Genomic DNA, 11193 nt, shown 5'->3' with positions numbered 1-11193 from the left:
CAAAGATAAAAAGGGTGACACTCGCTGTACTGGTCTCGCTAGCCGCTAAGTGTCCCTGCTGCCTCATTGGCATACTTTCTACAACCCTCCCAGATCTGCAGCCACCAGTCGCTGAGTTTCAGCGTATAACTGAGGTCAGGACAATGCCTCGAAGGTTACAGGCTTTAACATTTGGGAAATTGGCCTTGCTGCTCCGTGCATAATTTACATCACGACCGGTGTAAGGACAGATATAGTGAGGAAGATGAAAAGGTCCGGCAGGGCTTTAACCAAAAAAAAAAATCCATAATCTCAAAGCTAACAGTGGTTGTCAGAGACGGGTTGAGCACCTTGATCTTCATAATACTTGCTTTTTTCCCACCAGAATCAGTGGCTACGATGCTTGCTCCCCCGAGTGTTCGAGGGAAACTAGGTTTGATATGATAATTCTGCAGCTCAGCTCTCCACTCTGCCATATGCCCGACCTCTCTGCAGGGAGAGGAATGCATCTGGCTCTTCTCACTATTAATCAGCCTGATGGGGGAGGTGGAGGGTGGTGGTTGTGGAGCTGGTGTTGGGATGGGGAGGTACTAGCTGCATCCGGATGCTGGCCAACATTTTATCACACACACACACACAACCAACTTCTACATGTGTGAAAACAGCTGGTTCAGCACTTTCCGGTTCCCCTTCCTCCTCTGTAACCCTCCCTTTCTTCTCATCTTCCTTGCTCATCTGTCCTCGTCTCCTTCTCTTCTTCCCTTGCTCATTTGTCCTCATCTCCTTCCTTCTTCCATTTAAAAGCCTCCAACATCCATCACCCTTCAGCCCAAATACACTTTACACGGAGAGCAGCGGTGAGGGCCCAGCAGGGCGAGTCTTCGGTGTGGACAAAATATGAGGATATCAGGAGCAGCTAGTGTCCCCATCAATCAGCCTGCTCAGGTGAATCCAGGTGAAAGCTCTGATCCCTGATTGATTTACCCGTTAGATCCACTCCACTCATGAAGAAGAGATGGAGATGAAGGAGGCTGGACAGTCAAAAGAGAGCAGTATGATCCTTTAGGAAACTGAGATATGGATTGTGCAGATATGACTTACAAACAATACTGTGCAATAAAAACAGAATCAGTAAATATTGAGGGGAAAAAACCATAAATGAAAATAGATGCATATGGAGGAGAAAATTGTATGGAATAGTATAAAGCAAACATAAATATATATATTTTAAAATTGGCCAAAAAATATTTTTTTTTATTGAAATCCTGGCTTATTTGAATATCGATTTATTTATACAAAACAATAAAAGACAAAGCTATACTGTCTAATGACGGCAATTGTTCTGCAAGCTATAAGGTTCGACTGAGCTTCAGAACTGGGTAAGTGAGATCCCATACAAATCCTAAAGCAGCAGGTTTTGCCTTTTATTGCTAACAGCTAATAGTAGATTGTACTATGAAAGCACAGTTTAGCTTGAGTAAGTATTGTTTTTCTCTGCAGTGATCTCTACATAATAGTTCTGTTTATACCCAAATTGCGAGGAACATAATGGCATAAATTGGCTTTTCCAAAGGAACAATGTTTTACTACTGAGACACATTATGATTGGCTGCCAGCCATGTTGGAGACCAACAGCTGATGGCTACAAGTGTTAACATACAGTACTGTATAAAGGAGGTGAATGTAGACACTGAGATGTCACACATTGGTTTGTGGATTCCAGTTTTGTAGCCTCAGATTTTTTTTTATATTCCAAATGTATTTTTGGATTGTTATTATTGATGCATTTATGTAAGCAGCATTTTACTGGGCTAATTTAAAGTACTTAATATACTGTTATGAGGTTTAATTTTTTTTTAAATGTAGGGGAGTAGAAGTATAAAGTTACATTAAAGTACAAGTATAGTACTTGAGTAAATGTACTTAGTTACTCTCCACCACTGAATATAATGTACATATATTTGTATTTGTTAATGTGTAAACATGTGATTTGTAAAATTACCCTTCATTTTTCACTGTCTACCTTCTTAAATTCTTGGGAAATAATATAAGAACTGCACATTTATTATTCTGATATGTGATGTATGTTTTCTGTTTGTATGTTTCATATCATATGTCCCATGAGAACAGCAGCAGCAGAGAGGTGCTTCTCTACCATGAAGAGGATCAAAACCTTCCTGAGCAACACCATGACACAGGAGTGCCTGGATGCTTTGACAATGCTCTCAATGGAAAAAATAACTTGTGAGTAACATACATATATATATATATATATATATATATATATATATATATATATATATATATATATATATATATATATAGATATATATATATATATAGATATATATAGATATATATACAAACCCTATATATGTGTGTTTGTGCATTATTCTGTTTTTATATATATATATATATATATATATATATATATTGTTGTTTGGTATTAAATAACACAAAGCACTGGTATCCTGCAATTTGTGTCAAGTGGGATGGTTGTTAAAAACTATTGCACAGCACACCCCCAGCCTTCACTGAGCCTTGGGTTTTGCATTTAGGCCGTCACCATTTTGTTGTGACAATATATGAATGAGGGATGGAGCTGGGGAGGAGGACGCTTTATTATCAGCTAACGTGATGGCTAGATAACTAGCTTGGTTAGCAAGGTGCATTAATAATTCAAAATGAACAACCTGCTCAGGACCGAATATTTCTAGGTGACCAAAATGTTACAATTAACTTTCATGACCTGAAAACACACTGGTAAAGGGTCAAAGTTTTGTAGTGATGGCATCTTTTCTCGTCTATTTTGCTGTAACTGCGACTTAGAAAATGTAGAAAATCATGCTGTGTTGAAGAAGGCTTTGTTGCTTTTTTAATGTTCTGAGTATCTTTTCAATCTGAACTGCATACAGCACTGGGAAGTGACTGTCTGTAGCTCTATCTATGTATCTATATTTTTCTGAAACCTTGTCAGAGGCTTGAACAGACATGTTATTTATTTGCAGTTTATGTGCATCCCAGTCAGACCATAAAAGGTGGTTTAACACGTCACCAGCTTGATAATGTATTATGGGCACTTTTAAGCTAGTCTTGCATTATCAGTGTTATCATTTGTCACAAGCTAGTCATCTTGTTATGTCTGAATATCTGTACACAGGCAATACTCCCGAGGCCACCCGTGAATAGGCAGGGTAGCTATAAAGCAGCTGCACAGCCTCTATATGGATGAAAGGAAAATTCAGAACAACAGTGATATCAGTGCCGAGCATGAGAAGCACTGTTTCAAAATGATTGAAATGTAACAGAAATTTACATTTAAAGTCCCTTGCTGTGTTTTCTGTTTTGTTTAATCAAGCTTCCCTCCAGCCACATGAGGCTTATGGCTCAGTGCTTCAGTCTATAGCTGACAGCATCAGAATGGATTCAGCTAACTCTACAGTTCATATCGTTTAGACAGACACAGGACGGAGGGACAGTGCTTTTGGATGCGTTCCACAGGCTTTTAGAGAAGCTCCCCTGTGTTTTACTATTGGAAATATTTGCTTTGGGAAGGTCTTTTAACAGGAGGACACAGCATCAGCCTCGGGGCACAGTATGATGACAGACAGATGGTCTGCTGTGATTTGTGTCTTGGTTGTTGGTGTGGAGATACCCAAGCTTTAATGGAATATAATGGGAGGAGATGATAGGTGTTCTAGATAGCATGTGATAGCAATACACAGCTCTTTACTGTACTCCGCCTTATTTGTTACTTGCTAATCTTTTCTCATATTTTTTATGCTGTTATGGCTGACTTTTTTAGATTTATTTTTACCAGGGAAGGTTTGATTAAAGGCCCTGAAAACGTATTCTCCATTTCAGCTTTTTATATGAATGATGGGAGCCTAAGTGAAAACTATTTTCTGCCAGCAGTTTTGGTTATTTCACATCTCATCTCACATGTCTGAACACCTTTGCATGTTTTTCCATGGCAGGATCGTCTGACCAGTAGCCTGTCTGGGCCCTGCTTTGTCTTATTTTGTTGCATTACATTCAGAATTTGTGTTGCCATGGTTCCGTTTGCTCTTGCATCAGATTTTAAGAAAACAGCTCACAAGAATTTCAAGCTAAATCACCTCCACGAATGTCATCTCCTAAGGGTGGTACGTGGCGGCGAAGGAATCCAAGAGAAGCACATTGCCAAACGTCCGGACATGGTTAGGATTCCTCTCAGGGAATGAGTTATGAAATATTAACCTTGTTTTCCGTCCTAATTGGCTGAAGCTTCTGAGAAGGTGAGAGGTGAGGTTGAGAAAGCACTTTGAACATGGCGAGGAAGAAAATAGCAGGCGACATTCCTCATTAGCTCAGAGGGTGCGCTTACGGTAGGACGCTTCGTCTGTGAATACAGGAGGTCACATATAATTAAATTTTGTTTTTTTTCTAGCAGTTCCCACTCTTCATTTATTAGGCTGCCACAGATATTTCAGCATCACTCGCCTCCTGTACTTCCTGTGTCTGGGAAGAAGCCTACTAACCTGCAGAAATATACTCCAGGGACACAATAATAACCCACTGCAAAGGAGCATCAAAATGTTTTTTAAACTTTCAAACAAGTCATCATACCAAAATAATATAATAGGTTGTCTGTCTATAGTTGTTTCCACCAGGCGGCAACCTCCGGGTCTGAGCAAGGAGGCAAACCAGGAAGTGCCTTAAGCTGCATTCTACCGAAAATTCCAGCAGGGGGTGCTAAGTTTGCAAAAAAAATCTGTCCATTTATTTCAATGCAAATTTTTAAAACTTCTCATTTGATTTAATACCTCAGGAATTTTTTTTTAGACAACACTATGGTCTCAATCGCTAGTAAAGAAATCTTCTTCAAGACAATTTGATGTCAATAGTTCTAATAATGGCCCCATTTAGAAGAAAATAGAAGATAAAGAATCATATGACTTGGGGCGGGGCTACCTTTGGCGAGCCGTCATCAGGAGAGAAGCAGAGGAATGCGTATCCATGGCACTGTGTCAATGAAATAAATATAACGTTATATAGATATAAAAAAGGACATTTAGCAGTTTGGTCTCATAATTTTGACCCTTTCACACTGTATCTTCACTTAATGACAGTTTATTTGAACGTTTTGTTCAGTATAAAATGTCTTCCACAAACCAATGGGTGACGTCACGGTGAGTCCATTATTTATATACAGTCATTCATATGGTTTCCATCAATGTGCATTTTGAAGATTTGTATTAAAAAAATTAATGGAAATGCATATAAAACATTTTTACATTCGCTTAAGGTGGATTTTGTATTTTTTCGAATTATTTTTGCTCTCTTGCTCAATCTTTTCTTCTTCTACTGTTTTCTCTCTCTCGCACAGTCTCTTCTTCTACTGTTTACTGACAGATTAGCCTACAGCAATAAATTACAATGCCATCTTCTGACAAAAGTACATTTATGCAACTTTGTTTATTTGATTCAAACCAGTTGATGGAAACGTCCCTAATTTGCATTTTCTGTAAAGCAAATTCAACACAATTTCAAAATGTAGCTTCAAAATTCGATTAGACTTTAATGTAAACACGGCTAACGACTCTCAAAGCGAAACATATGACCGTGACCATTTTTAAGAGTAACTACGAGGTGAGGTTTAGGATCCACAAAACCATGCACTTATGTTTCGGCAACAAAACTACTTAGTTTAGGAAAATATATCCTGACGTTGTTATGTTGTGCAACAACACATAATGCAACATCACTTAACCATGTAACAGAACCAACGGTAAAGTTAAAGCTTAAAGTTGTGTGACGTGTGACAACTGCCGTTAAAACAATCACTGTTCCTAACACCAGGTTCCTCTTTAACATATTCCTTTGTAGGGTTAGGGTTAGGGAAACATGAGCATGAAAACGTTTTTTTAAACTTTCAAACAAGTCATCATACCAAAATGATATAATAGGTCGTCTGTCTATAGTTGTTTCCACCAGGCGGCAACTTCCGGGTCTGAGCAAGGAGGCAAACCAGGAAGTGCCTTAAGCCTGCATTCTACCGAAAATTCCAGCAGGGGGTGCTAAGTTTGACTGCAAAAAAATCTGTCCATTTATTTCAATGCAAAATTTTAAAACTTCTCACTTGATTTAATACCTCAGAATTTTTTTTTAGGATAACAATATGGTCTCAATCGCTAGTAAAAGATCTTCTTCAAGACAATTTGATGTCAATATAATAACTACGAGGTGAGGTTTAGGATCCACAGAACCATGCACTTATGTTTTGGCAACAAAACTACTTAGTTGGGTTTAGGAAAATATATCCTGACGTTGTTATGTTGTGCAACAACACATAATGCAACGTCACTTAACCATGTAACAGAACCAACGGTAAAGTTAAAGCTTAAAGTTGTGTGACGTGTGACAACTGCCGTTAAAACAATCACTGTTCCTAACACCAGGATCCTCTTTAACACATTCTTTTTGTAGGGTTAGGGTTAGGGTAACAGGACGGTTTAGGTACCACACAAAAGAACAGGGTAAAACTTCTGGATTCAACTTGTATTAATAGGACACGATCAATTTTTTTGGGCAATCCACCTCCACTGTGGGTTTTTACATTATGTTGCTTTGACAGCAGGAGGGATACCTGAGAATTCCTGTGCTTTGCTTTTCATACCAATCAACGCTAACCATTGATGACATTTTGTTTGATTCCTTTTGAACTTGGAGGCTTAAATATTTATTCACAAGTGAAATAGTTTGGAAACACAACCACACCTGTCACTCCTCAAACTTTCTGTGAATACAAACCCACACAAACAAACTCAGAGTAAACGCAACGCCCACTTGCACTCGGTTCATTAATTTAATTCCTTGCTCTGCATCCAGATTTAGTTTTTGTGCTGCTCTAATTTGTGTTGACTTTAAATATCTTTTGGGTACGTCATTTGCATTATTATTTCATAGTGGGGAGGTTTATCAGCCTCTTAAGATTTTCAATCTTAGTTTGAACTTATTTACTTTGCTTCCCAAAAAGGAGCAGACTAAAAGTTTCTCATAAAAGGTTAAGAAAGCACCTTTTGTCCCAGTACAAGAGGAACTTGACAGCAAACACCTTGACATTAAGACACAATATAACTGAAACAGATGTGAAAAACTTTAGGTAAATATGGGCTCAAAGCCTTACCTTTAATTGAAACCTTCCTTCTTCTCCAGACAAAACCTGGGCCTTGGCAGCACCATTTATTTATTGTCCTTCATGCTGAATTATTACAGGGTGGAAAGAAGGGAGTCATTAATTAGACAGGGATGTAAGATGTCTCAATGCCAGCCATTTGTCTTGCAAGTGATTACTTAGAGAAAAGCTTTTTCTTTGATATGTGGCTGAAAGCCATAGTATTCTCAAGCAGTTGTACAGGAATGAAGATAAAGAGAGGGCATCATTCAGAAACACACAAAGCCAAGGCCAAGATGGGTTTAGCCACAGTCACCGCGGACTTATCACCGACAGAAACTCAGTAACACTGGTCACAAAGCAAGCACAGTATTTATATGGAATTATTTGTTTATTTAGATGAAATATAAACACATTTGAGATCACTGATTGCAGTCACTACTATGGTGACATTCACTTGATTCACTGGAATCCTTATATAAATTTACTTAGAAAAAGTTTGAAGGAAAAGACACAGTATTGGACTATATTTTGAGCCATTTCAACATGAAAATGCAACATAAGACAGATTTTTTGACAGAATGTCCACAATAAAATAATCCATACATCATTTGCACAGCAGCTTTTTAGGACCCATATTCACCTTTATTGTTTGGCAACATCCCTAGTGTAATGATTAATGTTTAATGGAAATGTAGATACCGAAAAAAAAAAAATGGGTCAAACAAATAAGGATGTGCCCTGTGTGAAACCAGAAATCAACAATGTGATTTTAAGTTATACGTGCAATGTAACTTCTGTGTGTAATTCATGGTATAATTCAAACAGTAAAATGTTTTTTCTGCATTAGCTAGCATACTTTTTTTTCCAACTTAAGGTCCCACGGTGGTCCACTGAAAGGGGAGGGACTTTGCTCCTCTGTGTTCACATGGGTTGGAAAACTTGTTTGGTTTTTGATGAATTAGATATGATGAATTAGTGGCTTTATGCTTTTACTGCAAATAAATCTCTTTCAGATTTCTTCTTAAGGGTGAGTATATATCACCTGCTTAATATTATTCAACAGAAAAAAATGGATTTCCACACAGAAACATGGTGTGAAGACACGACGAATCTACAGAACATAAAAAAACAATAATTCAAAAGGATTTTTATAACAACAACCTCTATGAATTGAAGGCTGCCGGAGTGAATTCAATGTTGATATCAACTGCAGACTAAACACATTGAACTTAATATTAATATGTTAATATGTTCTGGCTTATCAGTAATTTAATTAGACATGGAAAACCCAAACATTACCTCAAACTGTTTTAGTTGATTTATATATCAGCCTTTAACAAGCTACACACACACACTACTAGTGTATTAATCAGCCATCTATTAGCTCGTTAGAGCTGTTTCTTATTCATGTAGTCAAATAAATTAAATCTGTGTTGTTACTTCTCTATTACATTACAAGCACATAGCTGCCTCTCTATAAATCAAGCTCCTTATCCTGACTACGGCTATATGCAACTTTGACAGTCCCTCACAGCCTATATAACAAATGACAGACTGATTCCTCCACCAAATGATTCCTCACTAGAACACAAGTATCCAATGACAGCGAATAGATCACGTGCATAATATTATCAACAGTGCAGCAGGACTACGACAGTGCTATAATTTTGTATAGAGTTCACCCAATGTGGGCGTAAACACCCTCAAATGATAGCTGCACTTTAATCTGAAAATGATGGTTTTGTTTCAAATGTTTCCAAGTCTCTGTCTCTGACTTTGTGTGATCATGTGTAAACCGCTCCGCCTGCCTGGAATTGGCTTTTCAGCAATGATTAGAACATGGGCAAGGCTACAGAGCAGCGAAGTTATAAGCATACTAATCCATTCAGAAACATGGGTATTGCTTTCTCGTACGAGCATGATGTGTAGTAGACAATAAGGCTGAGTAGCAATGCAGTTGGCTATATTGTGTTCTAGATATTTAGGATTATTGCCAGTTTCCCAGAAGCAACCTCAACATGCTTTATTTCTCAGTAAGAGAACAAAACTGCTAAAAATTGTTTTAACTAATAAATTAGTGATCCACTAATAATTAAGAGTATTCTCACTGCTTTTAGCTTCCCTTTGACTGCATCTATGTCTATGTCTGTCAGTCTGTCGCTACCTTAGAGCTTTCTTCTCTATCCCCGTCTCTCTCTGTCTGTATCTTTCTCCCTCTGGTTGCTGTATTGCTATCAGCACCGAGTCAGAAATGTTCCTGTTATTGATGCACACCAATGCACAAGCTCTGACAGGAGCAGACAGCATGAAAAGAGAAGCTGCTGAAATAAATACATATGTAATGAGGGAAAAGGGGCCGCCAAATGGCTTGCCAATTTGTGTTTGTCAAAGGCTGAGCTGGGGTTGCATTGACTTATAGATCTATAATGGAGCCACTTCTTATGTCATTTAGAGGGGTCTACACAAGGCATCACACAATCCCACCAGTGCGACTCTTTGGAGAGGTACTAGATTAGCGAGGTGCCCAGTTTTCTTCATTACAGAAAATTGTTTTGTCCAAAGGAGACTTGAAGTCACTCTGGCTGTCTTCATGGGGGAAATTGCATGCCATTTCTGCCAACGGCTTTGCAAAGGTAAAAGACAAGCTGGAGCTGCCAAGTTGAGCATTTTAACAGCAATTTCTGTAGCGCGGGAAAGTAAAGCAACTGCACTCACGCTAGGCTATAAATTCTCCTGTGATTTGCAGGCAGACTGCAGTGCATTAGAGCTACACATGTCCTGACATTATGTGGTTATATCTTTATCTCAGCAGGTCTTGGTCACAGTGTTGTTGCACCCAAGAGAAAAAAACAATTGTGCCATGGAATGTGTGCTCCTACATTACTCCATTCATCCTTCACACTTTCACATTAGTTGAAATATATATATATACATTATGTCCATTTGTTAGTTAGCGAGCCTATAGCTTCATGTCAGTCCTCTATGAAGCAAAATGTTACTGGAAGAGCCTCAGTGTGCTTTAGATTACCCTTTACACATTTCTGTGGTCTGAAATTGAGTCGGTGGTGAGAAGGATGGCAGGATTTGATCTTTTCTCAATCCGTTTTTTCATTGTTCATACTGCCAGGCTACTTCTGTTAATTTATTTAATTTATCGTATGAGCAACCAAGTGGAACATTTTGAGCCTCTTCCAGGAGATGCTGTCCGACAGGGGACGCCTGTGTCCCCGTTTATATGGTTCATTATGTTATGTGCACTTCAAATGAGATGGTGGAGGCATTGGAGTACAGCCAGATTGAGATTTTTCTGCCATGGTGTTGCCCTTTCTGCCAAATCTTGCTATTTTAACCAGAACACTATTTCCCCTCCTGAATTTAAAAAATAATGGCACCTTGGGACTTGTGATGAAGTGTGGAAGGGACTCATTGTTACCTCTTGTGGGGGGAAAAAATCCCCCACTGCAAAGTTCTTATCAACCATCAAGAAGCATGTTTTCTACCCTCCAGCCTCATCAAGTGAAACAGAGGTGAGATTTGTGCTTCATCTGAAGTGTTTCCAAACTGTTGCTGTTTCCCAACATCAAGGATGCTTCCTTGATAGGACACGTTCTTGTGAGTCGGGTCCTACAGAGACGAGGAAAGATTCATTGTAATGAAACACAAATGGAACAGGCGCGGAGGTGTGCGTCATTGATCTGGTTCTACGTTCAATTCAGCGTTACAATTAGAAACCAGAGCACGACATGGATCAGGTTTTGGCATCAGTGTTTTTCAACATATTTTGTTGAAATGGAGGAAGAAATACTTTTATACATCATGCGCAAAGGCTAAGCTACTAGCACACTCAAGTCCAGTAGGTGGTGGTTAGCGGTGAGTAAAAATATCGATTCATCAATGCATTGCAATATATTTTTTCCCAATTCAATATCGATTCAGATGTGTTATTGCTCAACAATGCTATGAATTAGACCATGGCTGTTCATATGGGCATGAAAATAAATAATAATTTTAAAATGATAAACAGGTACTCTGATTAATTATTTGTGTAATTCTAC

The 11193-nt window shown here is 38.5% G+C and overlaps 1 long non-coding RNA gene across 1 annotated transcript; it reads right to left on the bottom strand.

Moving 5' to 3' along the window:
- Window positions 1-956: 956 nt before the first annotated feature.
- LOC131982936 (uncharacterized) lies at window positions 957-10792 on the bottom strand. The gene is made up of 3 exons (XR_009395437.1): window positions 10572-10792; window positions 7148-7222; window positions 957-1010 (listed from the first exon to the last, which is right to left on the bottom strand). It is a non-coding gene; the product is annotated as an uncharacterized LOC131982936 (long non-coding RNA).
- Window positions 10793-11193: the final 401 nt, after the last annotated feature.

Source organism: Centropristis striata, chromosome 2 (assembly GCF_030273125.1).
Source record: "Centropristis striata isolate RG_2023a ecotype Rhode Island chromosome 2, C.striata_1.0, whole genome shotgun sequence".
NCBI classification, from domain to species: domain Eukaryota; kingdom Metazoa; phylum Chordata; class Actinopteri; order Perciformes; family Serranidae; genus Centropristis; species Centropristis striata.
Note: the sequence above shows the minus strand (reverse complement) of the source record. Positions and strands in the feature narration are given on the sequence as shown.